The sequence below is a fragment of the Rattus norvegicus genome, chromosome 19 (genome assembly GCF_021556685.1).
Source record: "Rattus norvegicus strain SHRSP/BbbUtx chromosome 19, alternate assembly SHRSP_T2T, whole genome shotgun sequence".
NCBI lineage: Eukaryota > Metazoa > Chordata > Mammalia > Rodentia > Muridae > Rattus > Rattus norvegicus.
Window position 1 is genome coordinate 7,739,860 of NC_141552.1, and position 17,525 is coordinate 7,757,384.

Genomic DNA, 17,525 nt, shown 5'->3' on the forward strand with positions numbered 1-17,525 from the left:
CCCACTCTCCCAGATCCACTCCTTGGTTCCCCTTCAGAAAAGAGCAGGCCTCCCAGGGATATCAACAAAACAGAAAGCAAAGTGTAATTTTCTCTCTAACTCCCCTTTGTTAGACGAGGATGCATGGAGGCATGAAACATTGTCATTAGAAAAGTCCCTAACTTTCTACAACGACTTGTGCTTCCATGCCTTAGCCTATGACAATCTGATGTATATTCTGAGGGTTTTGATTTTTTCCTTTAATAATAAACAAATCTCCGCTCCATCGAAGGTAAGTTTGTGGAGATTTATTGAGTTTCAGACCCATTGGTCTTTTGATATCCCACAGTACTCCTTAACTACTTCCTCCTTTTCCTTATGGAGTTAATAGTTTATTTCTGGTTTGGTTTTTGTTTTTTTTATTTTTTGAATTCTACCTTTCAGTTGTTTTCCATAATGCTAATCAATAGGTTCAAGGTGATTGCTCATCTGAAGATCCACTGATGTAGCCAATTTTCTAAGCAGCTTGTGCTGCTTTTCTTTCCCTTCTACCTCCTTTTGTCCTCTCTCTGTCTGTCTCTGTTGTCTCTGTCTGTTCTCTCTCTCTCTCCTCTCTCTCTCTCTCTCTCTCTCTCTCTCTCTCTCTCTCTCTCTCTCTCTCTCTCTCTCTCTGTCTTTATATCTTTTTGTTGGTGGTGACAGTACTGAGAATTTACCCTAGGGTCAACCACATCCTGAACTACTGTTCTCTTCTCAAACTTCAGCCCTGTCCCTCCTTTTACATTTATTTCAAGACCGGAAGATTCTCAGAAGTAATTTGAACCTATGATTCTCTTGCTTTAGGATCCTCTGGACCACAGAAAAAATCTGTGATACAAGACTTAAGTTTTCCTGTTAAATATATTTATTTTCTTCTTGTGAAGACATTTCAATAGTAGACACTTTAGAATGTGTCTATATAAAGTGTAAATATTTCTGGAGTAGGAATCTATTTTATTTTTAACCACTAGTTACATAGCATCATTCCTCAAACTTAAGTCACATACTATAATTTTCTAGGTTAATATATTTTGAATGTGAATGCTTAGATATTACCAATCTTTTACTTCTGTATAATGAAGCATCAAGAAGGAAACTTAAAGGAAGGGCAGAGAATCATAGGTTGAAGGCAAAGCCCCAACCCCGAGCAACAAAAAAGTTCCAGAATATTGAAGAAGTAGAAAAGGACAATCAGGACATACAACTGTTGGGGATAAAATATCAAAAATTTCCTAGACTATTTTATTCATTTCCATACAATGAATACATAGATTACAATGTCATACTGCTGAGCCAAACTCTATTCAAATCTTATTGTGCTCAATTTCAAAATATTTGTAAGAAGCCCACCATAACCCTATGTTCCATTTTCTTTTCTGGTTTCTATCCTTAATTCATGTCAGATAATTTATAACGGGATAGAGAGAGCATTACCATAGAAAGGGACTACTTACATGCTTTGGTAGTTTCTGATCTCCTAAAGTCCTTTCTATCTGATAGGTCCCTGTGTTTAATAAATAAAAAGTCAGATTTCATAGAGATGGGAATCCTTATGCTGAACATTAGCAAGCTTGCTCTTGTTCATGCCCACGTTGCCCAGTGAGGTTCCATTGCGGCTGTGAGGCAGGCATTCAGACAGCCATATTTGTACCAAAGGACTCATTTACATTCCGTTGCAACAGACTACTGCAACAGGCTATGTGCCTGACAAGAACAGCTAATAGTTTTTATCACCAGGTGAGAGAGTTTAATAATTTATTGGAATATCTCTCTATTAACATAAGGAATTCTCAAAAAACAGAGGCTTGGAGTTCTTACTGCTCTGCTGGAAACATTAAGGATATTGATTTTCATAGAAAGAAGCCAAGTAACATTTTAGTGAACATGTTTTTTTTTTCATTTGTTTTTTTTTTGTTTTTTGTTTTGTTCTGTTTTTTTTAATGCAGTGGAAGTGTTTCAAAGTTTCAGTCCATTGTCCAAGGTTACACTGCTAGGAAAATGCAGATCAGAAATCATGAATGCCATCTGTTCACCATTTTTCCTGTGCTGCCAAATTTTAATGGGAAATAGAGGGTTATTCCCCTCCTTACCCCCCTCCATCAAGGTCTCTCCTCTTCATTCAACATTAATGAAGAAAGCATCATATTCTTAGGACACACAGCACACAGTTCATGGACTACAGTTTTTAGGCTTTTGCATTGAGTGTAATGTAGTTAGCTTTGTACTCTCCGGTTCTCCGATAATGAAAATTGATTAGAAATCAAAAAAGCAGCAGGGATGGGTATTGTGTTTAGAGTAACTCTCTGAAATCCAATCATAAGGACTCACATTGTCTAACCCAATAACTATTCTCATTCGTATTTCGCCACCCCTCCACCTGGTGGAAACTCATCCGAAGAAGAATGTGAAAATATGAGGAAATAATCACCATAACTCTATAATCATAATTAATGCTGAGAAGCCAAATGCTAAAATAATGGTGCTTGGAAGGAATTTAGTGCAAAAGTACAAACTAAAATTTTCATTTGCCAACCTCAGAGAATTGACTCACTTTCATATCTCTGTGAACTTTTAATCTATAAAATATACTATTTCTATTCCCTTAATTCTGCATGACTCCCCCAAAGGAAATTAACGGAAATGCATTACTTACCAGACGGTATCCCAATTAGGATTACCTGAAATCAACAGGATGGAGCTTCTAGGTTGAATACCAGTGTGTCCTCAAGAAGAGTGAGAGAGATGAAGATATTTAGAAGGTCACCATGTCTTTTACCATGTAGTTTATCGGGCTACAGTGAGGCTCTGCTCTCGAGAAGCCTGCCATCCTAGATGGCTTTTGCTTTTAGACTATAGACACGAGACAAACGAAACCTCCTTATTTTATAACTTATTCAGATGGCGGTATGGTGTTATTAGCGACAATAACAATAAGAACAAAGCAGTGTGTGGTGGCCGTTGTATTCCTTCTCTAAGTCCAGACGTCTTTATCAGAGAACTACAAAGAAAGCAAGAGACTATACAAAGCAAACTCTCCAGGAACGAAAAAGAGCTGTGTTTAGAGTTCCACTAAATCCCATGCTGAAATAGAAAAATGTGTGTTTGATATGAGACGTGATAACCATTTTCTTTTGGGCACACATTCAGATGTGGGTGCCTGTATGCTTTGCATCTATGGCTTCAGCTAACTATTAAACTAAAATAAAAAAACTGTCTTTGGGAGAAAAACAGCACTTGGGCTGAATTAGGTAGAAACTATTTTTCTTCCTATTTTCCTAACTAATGCTGCTCAATAGCTAATGATCCAGGTTTCATCACACATCGAGTTAAAACCTATGTGTGTAGGTGATACATAAATGTATACTATATAAATGTATAAAATCAACACTTTATGAAATATAGTGTCTGTAGCTTTAGAAACCCACAGAGGGTCAAAAGTCCCCTGCCGAATCATGACTACGTGTGCGTGGGTATATGTGTGTGTGTAAGTATGTGTGTGTGAACATATGTATGCATACAATCAAGGGTGAGTATTTCTAGGAAGCTATGCCTGGTAAAAATCAGATGAATGGGAGAATGAAGTGACTTTCTCTATGAAACAGTTCTTCTGCTTTAGTGTGATTCTGCACAAATTTGCCTATCACATGATTATTTTAAGTAGTATGAAGTGTAATCCACATGAATCATTTTACATTGATTCTTGACATATGGGTCACCCTCTATACTAACATGGTAGCCACATGTTATCTCATTATATCTACTTATAATATTAAATGTAAAATATAGCGTGTTCAGGTAACTGTTCTGGTTTACTGGTATTTTGAGGACTCTGTCTTTTTATGTTGAGTTTTCACTGGGCTCTATGCCAGACTCAGCCTCTGTCCTGGGACTACTTTGTCTCTACTTCCCAAGGTTCTATTCTTCCTCTTTGACAGCAACAAGCATTTGTTTCTGCAAATTACCAAGAAAGTATGGTATTTGTACTCCTATGAACTGGTTTATTTCACTTAACAGCCCCAAGTTTCATCCATGTTGTTGCAAAAACAAAACAAAAGACTTTCATCTTTTGAAGCGAAATAATTCTCAATTGTGCTTATTGCCTCATCATTGATGGACACAGTGCTGGTGTGAGGAATTCTGCAATAAATGCAGAGTTCAGCCTTTTAGAACTTCTTTTCATCTATGGTCTGCCACTTGACAGCTACTTCACAAGGTGCTTCTATGCTCAGCTATGCCTGAGCTACTCACTGTTTCCCTACAGTGGCTACATTATTTTCACTCCCAGGAGGCCTTACAAGAATATCTCTTCTCCACACCCTCATCGGTCTTTACTAGTTTTGGTCTTTTTTGACAAAATTGATTCAGTTTTTTTTTTATTTGCATTGGCTTAATGTAATTAGTTAGACTGAGAAGTTTTAAAGCACTTTATTATAGATCTTCTTTTCAGGAATATCTATTCAGATTATAGTTCTTATAATTGAATTGTTATTACTATATTGTTGTTGATTTTCTTATATATTTTGAAAGTTGATCCATGTCAACTTTACAAATCTCATGAATGAAACAAGGGTTCACTAGGTATGCTTAATTAAATATGACATCACTTCATCACAATGAACCACAAACCCAATAATGATTATTAAAATAAATGCTTAGAAAATATTTCATAAAGTTTTACCTCCCTTTTGTGATAAGAGTGCTCACCAACTTGGGCATAAAGAAACTTACTTTTACTCCAAAATGGATATATGGTCAGACCCATGAAAAGCAAAAGTAAAAACAAAACAAACAAACATATGAACAAACAAAACAAATTTTCTCTAAGAAGCTGGTATATGTCAAAGGCACACAGGCTACCCTTTATGATTCAACACATCAGGAATATTAGCAAAGACATTCAGGTAAGAGACAGAAACACCGTGATCCTAAATCAGAAAGGAAGAAGTCCGGTTGTCCCAGTTTGCAGATGACTTGATTTTTATATATAGCAAATACTAAAGGCTCCAACAAAGAACAATTACAGACAAGGAATGAATTTGGTCATGGACACAAAACCTGCAGATATAACTGAAGTTTTTGCTGAAAAGATACATCAAAGAAGGAGTGTCATTCACTGTAATAACAGTCCTATGAAAAGAAAAACCTCAGCCTGTTATTAACGTTATTTAAAATAAAAACTACTGAAAAGATATTCATATTGATGCTTGGCTAAAATTAATAGTGTAAAAACCCACACTTGTCGATTCAGTGCAACCTGTATCAAAATGCCAATGACATTCTTCATAGAGTTAGAAAAATAATAAAGTTTATATTGGGTTACAAAAGACTGAGTAATCAAAAACCATCCTGAGTACAAACAGCAAAGCAAGATGCTCATAATATTCCAGTGTCAAACATTTGACAAAACTGTAGTGACGAAACAACACAGTACTTGCTTACACACACACACACACACACACACACACACACACACACACACACGGGGGGGGGGAGGGGGGAAAGGGAGAGAGAGAGAGAGGGAGAGACAGACTGACGGACAGACAGACAGACACAGAGACACAGACACACAAGGGGAGAGAGAAAGAGAAAGAGAGACAAACAGACAGACACAGAGACACAGAGACACAGGAAGAACATGATAGAAAAACCTGAAATCAATCCATGTATATATAGAAAACTGATGTCCAAATGAACAAACAAACAAACAAACAAACAAAAGAATCACCAAGGAAATGTGTGAACAATCACTTCAAAAAGTGGTACTTTGAAATGTTGATATGCAAATTCAAAAGAATAAATCTAGATGACGCTCTTTTTCTGAATCCAAAATGAAATTGATATTGAACAAAGATACATATGCAATGCCTAGAACTATGAAACTGCCAGAAAATTGAGGACATCAAATTCAAATTTTCTATTTTCTACAAAATTTCTTTATTTTATAAGCAGCAGAAAGCTGGTGGTTATATGAATGCTTTATCTCTATGTTTATATATATATAGATGTGTGTGGGTGTGCACATGCATGTCCACACGTGTGTAGGAAGCATCTAATAGCAAAAGAAACAATTCAAAGAGTAAAGCTACCTATTTACTGCAAACTGAGGGCATGGGGAGCTGTATAGTAACTTAGTAGCTCTCAGCACTAATGGAAGAGTCCAGGTATCTGAAAGCACATGTTAATGAAGGACTCCTGTAAAAAGGTTAGAGAACTCAAGGGTTCAACTCTACACAAAGAACTACAGGCAACTAGGAATGCTAAAACAGAAGAAATTTTCCAGGGAAGAACACACCAAATTAGGTCTCCAGTTCCAAATGGTCATCTCTAAAAACATACATACAAGTAACATTATACAGACTGAGAACATTACATGTACGAATACACACACACACACACACACACACACACACACACACATTACATATACATGTAATAAAGGAAAAAGAATCTATGAATTTAAAAGAGCAAGGAGAGTTATGGGTGGAAGGGGTGGAAGAAATTGTGGAATTATAAATGAAAAATTAAAAAATAATTTTTAAAAATAAGAAATAGATAAATAAAGTAAGAGAAAAAGTTAAACATTTGACTCTAAACTTGAAATTGAGTTGGGGAATCTATGTGAACACATCAATCAGACCATGTAGTTCAGACAGACACAGATTTTTTTATACCTTTACCTATCCCCCAACAGTATGCCCTCCGGAAGAGAAGAAGGCACTGTGAAGTTTATCACTGGTCATGTTTCCAATGCTGAGGATCTATATTATACAAATTGTGTGCTCAGGTCATTGAGGATGAGGGACGATAAACTCAGCTTGCAACTGCAGTCCTTAGCCCTATTGCTCCTGTTCTCCCCTAGCTGAACACTTGTTCTGTTAGTCATGTATTTTCTGTATTTTCTGCACTGAGCAGAGGCTTGGGGCAAGTCACAGTGAACATACTCTTGACTTTCTATCAAGTGACCTAGGTTCATCCCCCTGGGCAGTGAGATCAGGTGTATTGATTTTCTTTCTATTTTAATTAAGCATTCCATTCTCATACATCTCAAATGATATCCCACTTCCCTGTTATCTCTCCACAACCTGCCCATCCCACATCTGCCTTCTTCCCCCATTCCCCCCATCCCCTTTACCTCTATGAGATTGCTCCCCCACCCATTCACTGTCTCCTGTCCTGCTGGGGCATCAAATTTCCATAGGACCAAGGCCCTCCCCTCCCATTGATGTCAGAGAAGACCATCCTCTGCTACATATTCATTTGGAGCCATGCATCCTCCCTGTACACTCCTTGGTTGGTGGTCTAGTCCCTGGCAGCACTGGGTGGTTAGTACAGCCAACATTGTTCTTCCTATAGGGCTGCAATTCCCTCCTCTCCTGCAGCCCTTCTGCCAGCTCCCCCACTGGGGTACCTGACCTCAGTCTGATGCTTGATTCCCAGCATCCACATTTGCATTGCTCTGTTGCTTGCAGAACCTCCTGAGGAATACTCACACCAGGTTCCTGTCCACAAACACTTCTTGGCAATAGTGTTGGGGTTGGTGTCTGCAGATAGGATGGATGGTGGGGTGGTCCTCAGATGGCCCTACCTTTAGCGTCTGCTCCGTTGTTTTGCCCGTCTTTCCTTTGGACAGGAATATTTCTGGGTTAAAATACTTTGATCTGGGTATGTGACATTAAGGTTGGTAGTCATGTGTTCTGCCACATTTCTTGTATTTTCTTACAGCATACACAGGAGTACCGAACACTCATTTTGAAAGAAAAGTCCATTTTCCTCAATTACCTGATATACTTGTGGGTGGCTTGTAGTAGGAATTGAATGCCATGACGTAATGTCTTCACTTTATAATTTGATGATGAATATGGAGATTTGTCCTAAATTTTGCTACACAATGTATTCATGGAACAGTGTGTATGTGTCTATATGTAGGTGTGTGTGTGTGCATATGCGTTATACGAGTATGCATACAATTCTCGGAAAGGTCAAGTGACCAGACGCGTAAGAGTGCAAAGATTAGCGGAGACTTTAAGACTAAGTGACTCTTCTCGTTTTCTCATGACATTCAATATAGTAGCACAGAAAAACGATATGGGGTTGAAGGAGGCAGTTGCATAATTGAATTGCTTAATTTAGAAAGAACCTGACATTTTCCCTAGGCGTAGGAAACAAACAGCACCAAGTCACACCAGTTGGCATCAGACCAGCAATTTGGGAAACAATATGACGTTCCAGAAAGTAGTCATTATAAAACTTGTGTACAATACTCAAAAATAGCTGAACTGCAGCATATGCCATCTATGGGAGGTCCTTTTCCTTCAAAGTATATGTTTAATTAACGTTAACACTTACAGAATTGGAAAAGGCTAAAGTTTTTAAAAAGCATATGCATGTACTCAGTTCACTTAGGTATTCAGCTCTGTTCCATCTAGAGGCGTCAGTGAGTGGAAGCGAGCGGAACTCATTTGGCATTCTTTCCTGAAGTTTTATTACGTATGTGTCATCTGGATGTGAGCTGTGCTTCGTATGGTTTTCATGAGTTCAAATCTCATCTTTATCATAGACTCACTGACTATAGGCAAGCAAAACTCCTTTGCAGAAATTATTTTTAAAATGTAGCATATTGCAAGACACCTTTAACAATGAAGTGTAGACTGAAACTGAGATATATTATCAATACATAATATGCATGAGATGTCATATGAATATTACAGGGAAATTATAGCAAAAATACCACACAAAGAAACTTTTATGCTGACATACACATCCTGGTTGTTACTGAATTCTGCTTCTTGCTTTACTCTTTTTTTTTTTTTAATAGATAAAGGGACAATGAGAAACCATTACAGAATCAGTGCTGTTTTGCTGTCATTTTTACCCAATTATTACACCTGATTTTTCTTAGTGTATTCATTTAAACATTTTTTTATTACATGCCAACTTGACTTCAATCGGAACCACCCAAAATATGCCGACAGCCATTCATGATCTGTGAAAACCTCAAAAGTGTGATTCTAGACCTATAATCCATGAACTCCTTTTGCATGCGAGATGCAACTTTCCTGGAGATGCTGTAGCTGTAATCACTTGTCAAAAAAGCCTCTCATTATAGCTAGATAGAAACTATGACAAAAAACCGTAGCTGGACACAATACAGAGATCAACAGGTGGGGGGAGCCAAGCCCTAACGGATACCTTAGTATCACATACGGTTCCTGCATCTGTGGCTCAGGGACCATTGCCTGTAAGGGACACACGTGTTGTAAGAACCAAATCATAAGGAAGTCTGCAGTGAAACAGTGTTTCCTGTAAATGGCTGCATGAATAATATCATCAGGCATGCTAGTGTAAATGAGAGTACATTTTACTGTCTCCCATCGCTAGACAACGAACTGTAAGATTCTCATAATTCCTGGGAGAAGAATTAGCCTCTTCTAGGGATGAGCTCCATTATTCATTGTCGAATGCAGACTGGTCAGCCTGAACCCGCATATAGAAGCATATATGCATACATGGGTTATATAGGCATATATGTTATAAGCATGTTATAAGCATGTATGCACATACCAAATGTATATATGTATGTAACAATACTAATCACATGGGAAAATGGCTATTATCTTGACATTGGGAGGGACATGGGAGGCCATCAGCGGAAGGTAGCTGGAAGAGGTGGGAAGGAGGAAAGCAAGGGGTCGAAGGCATTATAATTCTATTTCAACTAAAAACACAGTTTTAAAAATCTAGGAAACATATGATTCATAATAAGGCAAAGGGTATTCGTAGCAGTAGTACCCTTTAAAAGATAGGCTATGAGGTCTTCTCTTTCTTCCTTTCTTCATCTCAGCAAAGATCATTTTAGCCCCAGGGACATCTTTTTTGGGATTCTGCAAATAATCCCAGTGTATCCTCTCCCAGGTGATGCCTTTGTTCGTGTTGGCATCCGCATAGGTGAATACAGCATCCTGACCTGTCATTCACCCAAAAAGACCACGGAAATTTGGTCCAGTCTTATGTTTGCTTCCGTTTCCCACAGAGTCCCAACTGGCAGGCTTCTGAACAAAAGTCTTCTTGCCGTTCTCAAAAGCACCCCCTTTTAATTCTTTATCCACAGGCCAGAACTTGGAAAGTTACTGCCTGAAGTTGGTTTCAGCTCTCTACAGTCTACTTTTTTAAAAAGCAACAAAAAAAAGGGAAGAGTGTTCAGATAGTTTTCATAGCTTCTACATATTTCTTTCCTACCTTGTATAACTCTCCTGCTGCTAGCATTACGTATCAGAATGGTTTGCTTAGAAGTCAGTGAACCTACTCTGACTGGAAGATTCTTACCACCCAAAGTCGATGGTTTCCTCCACTGTTCCCTTCTGGAGTTGTATGCTCTGTACATTTCAATAAAGCTAACCGATATGACATAATTTTTTGTTCAACTTGACACAAACTAAGGTCATCTAGAAAGAAGGCTCCTCACTGGAGGATTGCCCCTATCAAATAACTCTGTGGATATGTCTGTGGGGTATTTTAATTAGTATGATTAATGCAGGAGAGTGCAGCCCACTATGAATGCTGTACTTCTGGGCAGGAGCTCCTAGGCTACAGAAAAGAAGAAAGCAAGCTGACCAAGCCAGAAGGAACAAACCAGTGATCAGAGTTGAAGAATTTTTATAATTTTTCTTTTACTTTATTATAAGCAATTAATGTTCTAGACTAACTATTCTTGGATGAATCATTTCTCATTGGTAAAGTGAATAATATCCCATCATTTGAATATCCAAGTGTATATATTCATGTACTGTAGGACATGGAGCTTGCTTCCGTGTTTGGCAATTACAAATAATGTTTCTGTAAACATTCTCACGCAGATTTTTTTTTCTTTCTGGGGACATAATTTTAACTTGTTTGGGTAAATGCTGCAAAGGCCTGTAGGGTCTTAATCACACAAAGTCTGTTTGGTTTTTTGAGACTGTCTCCCACGTTTCTCTTGCTGCTATCCTTATCTGCATCTGCTTGTGTCATAGTTTTGACTGTGGCTGTCCCAACAGCAAGTAGTGGACACTCCTTATCATTTATATCCAACTCAATAGTGGGTGATGATATAGAACATTGTGTCATGAGGTTAATTATCATTTATATAATAAAGCATTCATTGTAGAGTAGGTATACCATACCCTTATCTGAAAATAACTGTTTTGCAAATGTTTGTCTATGGTAGTTCTTATTCTTTTGACAGCGCTCCTGCACAGAGAATGGATTCTTAAATTTTTATGATTTGGCCTTTTTGTTTCACTTTGTTTTAGTAGAACATGTCTTAGCTGTGGTTTTCATTGCTGAGAAAAGACATGGTGACCAAGGCAACTGTTGTAATGAACAGCATTTAATTGGGGCTGGCTTACAGGTTCAGAGGTTCAGTCCATTATTATGGCAGGAAACATGGCAGTGTCCAGGCAGACATGGTCGTGGAAAAGGAGCCAAGAGTTCTATATCTTGATGCAAAGGCAGTCAGGAGAAGACTGACTTCCATGCAGCTAGCGGTGGGGTCTCAAAGTCCAACCCCACAATGACATATTTCCTCCGATATGGTCATACCTACTCTAACAAGGCTATATATCCTATTAGTGTAACTCCCTGGGCCAAGCATATTCAGAACACCAAAATGCTTTGGTGCAATATATAAAATCTGTAAATCTCATTATCTCAAGCAAGGTGTTTTATATTCTCCTTTGCTGTTTTTTTTTTAAAGAGTTTAATAGTTTTCTTTAATTCACATGTAGGTCAGTAGGTCATGTTAGTTAACTCTTCCTGTTTTACACTTCTGAGCACCAATGACTTCCGTTGTGGAGCGCATTTCATGTGGACATCACCTCTCCATGTTTCTATGTGGTCACAATTAAGGCTGGAATTTGTAAAAGAAAGCTTGCAGGGAGAAATCCTTTTAGTTCTTCCAGGTTCCTAGAACAGAACCTTACTGTTTGCTTTCTTTCTAATTTAAACACCCCCATTCTTTTTTTTCCCAAGTAACTTTTATTTATTTATTTATTTTATTAACTTGAGTGTTTCTTATATACATTTCAAGTGTTATTCCCTTTCCCGGTTTCCGGGCAAACATCCCCCTCCCCCCTCCCCTTCCTTATGGGTGTTCCCCTCCCAAACCTCCCCCCATTGCTGCCCTCCCCCCAACAGTCTAGTTCACTGGGGGTTCAGTCTTAGCAGGACCCAGGGCTTCCCCTTCCACTGGTGCTCTTACTAGGATATTCATTGCTACCTATGAGGTCAGAGTCCAGGGTCAGTCCATGTATAGTCTTTAGGTAGTGGCTTAGTCCCTGGAAGCTCTGGTTGCTTGACATTGTTGTACTTTTGGGGTCTCGAGCCCCTTCAAGCTCTTCCAGTTCTTTCTCTGATTTCTTCAACGGGGGACCTATTCTCAGTTCAGTGGTTTGCTGCTGGCATTCGCCTCTGTATTTGCTGTATTCTGGCTGTGTCTCTCAGGAGCGATCTACATCCGGCTCCTGTCAGCCTGCACTTCTTTGCTTCATCCATCTTGTCTAATTGGGTGGCTGTATATGTATGGGCCACATGTGGGGCAGGCTCTGAATGGGTGTTCCTTCAGTCTCTGTTTTAATCTTTGCCTCTCCCTTCCCTGCCAAGGGTATTCTTTTTCCTCATTTAAAGAAGGAGTGAAGCATTCACATTTTGATCATCCGTCTTGAGTTTCGTTTGTTCTAGGGATCTAGGGTAATTCAAGCATTTGGGCTAATAGCCACTTATCAATGAGTGCATACCATGTATGTCTTTCTGTGATTGGGTTACCTCACTCAGGATGATAGTTTCCAGTTCCAACCATTTGTCTACGAATTTCATAAACTCGTTGTTTTTGATAGCTGAGTAATATTCCATTGTGTAGATGTACCACATTTTCTGTATCCATTCCTCTGTTGAAGGGCATCTGGGTTCTTTCCAGTTTCTGGCTATTATAAATAAGGCTGCGATGAACATAGTGGAGCACGTGTCTCTTTTATATGTTGAGGCATCTTTTGGGTATATGCCCAAGAGAGGTATAGCTGGATCCTCAGGCAGTTCAATGTCCAATTTTCTGAGGAACCTCCAGACTGATTTCCAGAATGGTTTTACCAGTCTGCAATCCCACCAACAATGGAGGAGTGTTCCTCTTTCTCCGCATCCTCGCCAGCATCTCCTGTTACCTGAGTTTTTGATCTTAGCCATTCTCACTGGTGTGAGGTGAAATCTCAGGGTTGTTTTGATTTGCATTTCCCTTATGACTAAAGATGTTGAACATTTCTTTAGGTGTTTCTCAGCCATTCGGCATTCCTCAGCTGTGAATTCTTTGTTTAGCTCTGAACCCCATTTTTTAATAGGGTTATTTGTTTCCCTGCGGTCTAACTTCTTGAGTTCTTTGTATATTTTGGATATAAGGCCTCTATCTGTTGTAGGATTGGTAAAGATCTTTTTCCAATCTGTTGGTTGCCGTTTTGTCCTAACCACAGTGTCCTTTGCCTTACAGAAGCTTTGCAGTTTTATGAGATCCCATTTGTCGATTCTTGATCTTAGAGCATAAGCCATTGGTGTTTTGTTCAGGAAATTTTTTCCAGTGCCCATGAAACACCCCCATTCTAAGCTGTCATTTTTACATGGCTAATGGATTTTAATATGGAAAGAACAGCCTAAGGTACTAAGAAGCAGGTCCACCCTGGGGGCAATAATAGCTAGAAACGCCTCAGCAGATCATTTGACTGTTAAACATCTCTTCCTCCCTGTGATTACTACATGGTGATTGTTACTTAAAATATGCTAAAGACTTTTGTTGTCTTTTGCTGTCTAGCTCAAAGTTACAGGGAAAACTTGACTTTCAGTAATACTTGGAAATATGTTTTATTAAGTGTAATTCCTGTAAAGAAGCAGAAGCAAATGATCTGGAGGTAAAAGTGGCCACTCCCACTCTCAGTCTTATTTCTCTCACTCATCTTTACACGTATTGAAAGAACTTCCCGAAGAAAGGGATATCACAAAACGCAAGACTCTCTGTCAGTCTCGTCCCCGTGTTGCAAACTCAGATGTATATTTTAACATTGACAATACTGCGTTTTCAGGGCGGTGGCTTTTGCATGATTTTCTTTGCATTGTGAATTTCACTAAAGTTGGAGATGACGCTCAGTTGGTAGAGCGCTAACATAGCCACTGTGTATGGTGACACATACATAGCTGTGATCCAGAACGTAGAAGCTAGAGGTACGAAGGGTAGAAGTTCAGGGTATCTTTAGCTATAAACTAAGCTCAGTGCCAGCTTTACACATCCACTCCACCAAAAACTTAAAACAAAACAAAACACCCCTAGTAACATCAGTAACAATACCACCACCAGCAGCAACCACAACATCAGCAGCAGCAACAGCAGCAGCAACATTAGGAGCAACAAAATGCAGGGTACCCAAGGCTCCTCGACTTTTTTCTTAGAGTGAGTTCCTTAAAATGAAATGAGATGCTATTTGAAAGGCCATATGACTTATCCTATAGAAGCTGTACAAAATGTGAGATGTGCAAATTACATGCTGAGACCTACAAGATGGAGAGAGGGAAAGAAGGAGAGAGAGGGGGTAGGGGTAGGGGATTGTGAGAGGAGGGAACAAGATAAACAGAAGCAGGCAACAACTTTCCGTTGCTACTTTATTGATCATACAATATTCCTGAATATGTTACTTTATTGATCATACGATATTCCTGAATATATTACTTTATTGATCATACGATATTCCTGAATATCTTACCTTATTGATCATACGATATTCCTGAATATGTTACCTATTGATCATACGATATTCCTGAATGTGTTACTTTATTGATCATACGATATTCCTGAATATGTTACTTTATTGATCATACAATATTCCTGAATATGTTACCTTATTGATCATACGATATTCCTGAAAATGTTACTTTATTGATCATACGATATTCCTGAATATGTTACTTTATTGATCATACAATATTCCTGAATATGTTACCTTATTGATCATACGATATTCCTGAATATGTTACTTTATTGATCATACGATATTCCTGAATATGTTACTTTATTGATCATACAATATTCCTGAATATCTTACCTTATTGATCATACGATATTCCTGAATATGTTACCTATTGATCATACGATATTCCTGAATATGTTACTTTATTGATCATACGATATTCCTGAATATGTTACTTTATTGATCATACAATATTCCTGAATATGTTACCTTATTGATCATACGATATTCCTGAATATGTTACTTTATTGATCATACGATATTCCTGAATATGTTACTTTATTGATCATACGATATTCCTGAATATGTTACTTTATTGATCATACAATATTCCTGAATATGTTACTTTATTGATCATACGATATCCCTGAATATTTTACTTTATTGATCATACGATATTCCTGAATATGTTACTTTATTGATCATACGATATTCCTGAATATGTTACCTTATTGATCATACGATATACCTGAAAATGTTACTTTATTGATCACACGATATTCCTGAATATGTTACCTTATTGATCATATGATATTCCTGAATATGTTACTTTATTGATCATACAATATCCCTGAATATGTTACTTTATTGATCATACGATATCCCTGAATATGTTACCTTATTGATCATACGATATACCTGAAAATGTTACTTTATTGATCATACGATATCCCTGAATATGTTACCTTATTGATCATATGATATTCTTGAATATTTTACTTTATTGATCATACGATATTCCTGAATATATTACCTTATTGATCATACGATATTCCTGAATATGTTACTTTATTGATTATACGATATTCCTGAATATGTTACTTCCATCAGCAAAGAATGAATTCTAGCCAGTGACTCCTGAGATACGTCTGAATAAATGATTCTGTAACGAGTCTATTTTAGGTCCTGCTCCTTTTTGAGTGTCCAACTTACCCACATGAGATCCACACTGTATTCCCAACATTCATTCCATCTCATCAGTAGGAACAGCAAGCTACTTGCTAGAAAGATGAGTGCATAGAATTACCTCATATTTCACCCAAATATGGAAGCACGTGGTCCCCACATGCCTCCACTTTCCCTAAGTGCACGTATATGATTGGAGGAATCACAGAGCATCTGCTCTTTTAAATTGATCCTGATTTCTTCACAGTGGTGGTTAAGAGATTTGTGACATTTACAAACTTGGTTGGACAAAAATGGAGCAAAAGAGACATGTCAGAGAGCAGTCAATCATTCTCTTAGGAGCAGCAGAGGCAGAAATGGCTAATCACGCCAGCACGCAGAGTTCTGAGCACTGTTGTTTTTGTTTCACCTTGATCGATGATGTGCATCTATATAGATGTTGAAACCATCCCTGGGGGATAGTATACAGCTGACTTAGTGATCATCCTGCGTGGTAGTTAATCTTGGTTGTCAAGTTTCTTGGACTGGAATCAACTATGTGTTATCCCTCTGGATGTGTCAGTGAGGGTAGTATCAATGAGGAATAGCTGAAATGAAAAGATCCTTCCCTAAAGTGTGTAGAAGCTTCTGGTGTTGGCCAAGACATACAGGGGTATGAGTGAAAATCAGCGCTGCTTGCTGGATTGCCTTTGTTTCTTGTTGGTGAGTGAACAGACACTGTTGTTGTTGTTATTGTTGTTGTTGTTGCTGCTGCTGCTCCTGCAGCATATTTTTCTGACATTAGTCTCCAGCTTCTTGAAGTTCCCACAGGAAGTTGAAGGGCACAGACTCTCCAGGAAGGCTCTAGGTCCTTGACACCACGCTGGGACTTACAAGGAACCTGGCTTTGTGGGTTGATCAACTTCTGAGTTCTTAGTGTCCACAGTGTACAAAAGTCTACTGTTGGACTATTCAGCTTTTATTGACTATAAGCCTTTCGAGTAAAACCAACACACACACACACACACACACACACACACACACACACACACACACACTACAGATTCTGCTTTAGAGAACTCAGTCTATCCCTCGGTTTGGCAGATGGGGAAGCCATTTGGGAGGAGACGATGGTGTAGCAGATGTCTGTGTTCTGACACCAAGCATAGGTCTGTAAAAATAAGATGAGGAGATTGAGAACCATTAAGGAGGGGGGAACTACAATTTGATGATTGATTCACGTGCAAAATGGATTAAAGATTTATTTTGCAAAAAGTCCAGGGAGTTTGGGCATTATTTGGTCCCTCGGGATAACAGGATAATTCTTTACTTGACACATTGAAAGAAAAAAAATGCAGATGGTTCTTACACCTGGTATTTAAAAGATCATTCTCTTATAATTACCATGCAATGGATATTCGTAAGTAATATCCTTGATAATTGTGGCAGGACTGTTGCATTGGGTTTGAAATGGTACTTCTTAGCGTCAGATATACAGAGCCACAGATTCAGCTGCTTTCATTTTTTTCCAACCCCTTCTGGAAGTTAATAATGCTCCTGAGAAAGCAATTAAACTGAAAAAATAAA

The 17,525-nt window shown here is 38.3% G+C and overlaps 1 long non-coding RNA gene across 5 annotated transcripts in view; it reads left to right on the plus strand.

The window, feature by feature from the left end:
- LOC102548009 (uncharacterized) overlaps nucleotides 1-17,525 on the plus strand; it is a 68,405-nt gene that overhangs the window by 14,195 nt on the left and 36,685 nt on the right. The window lies entirely within an intron of this gene.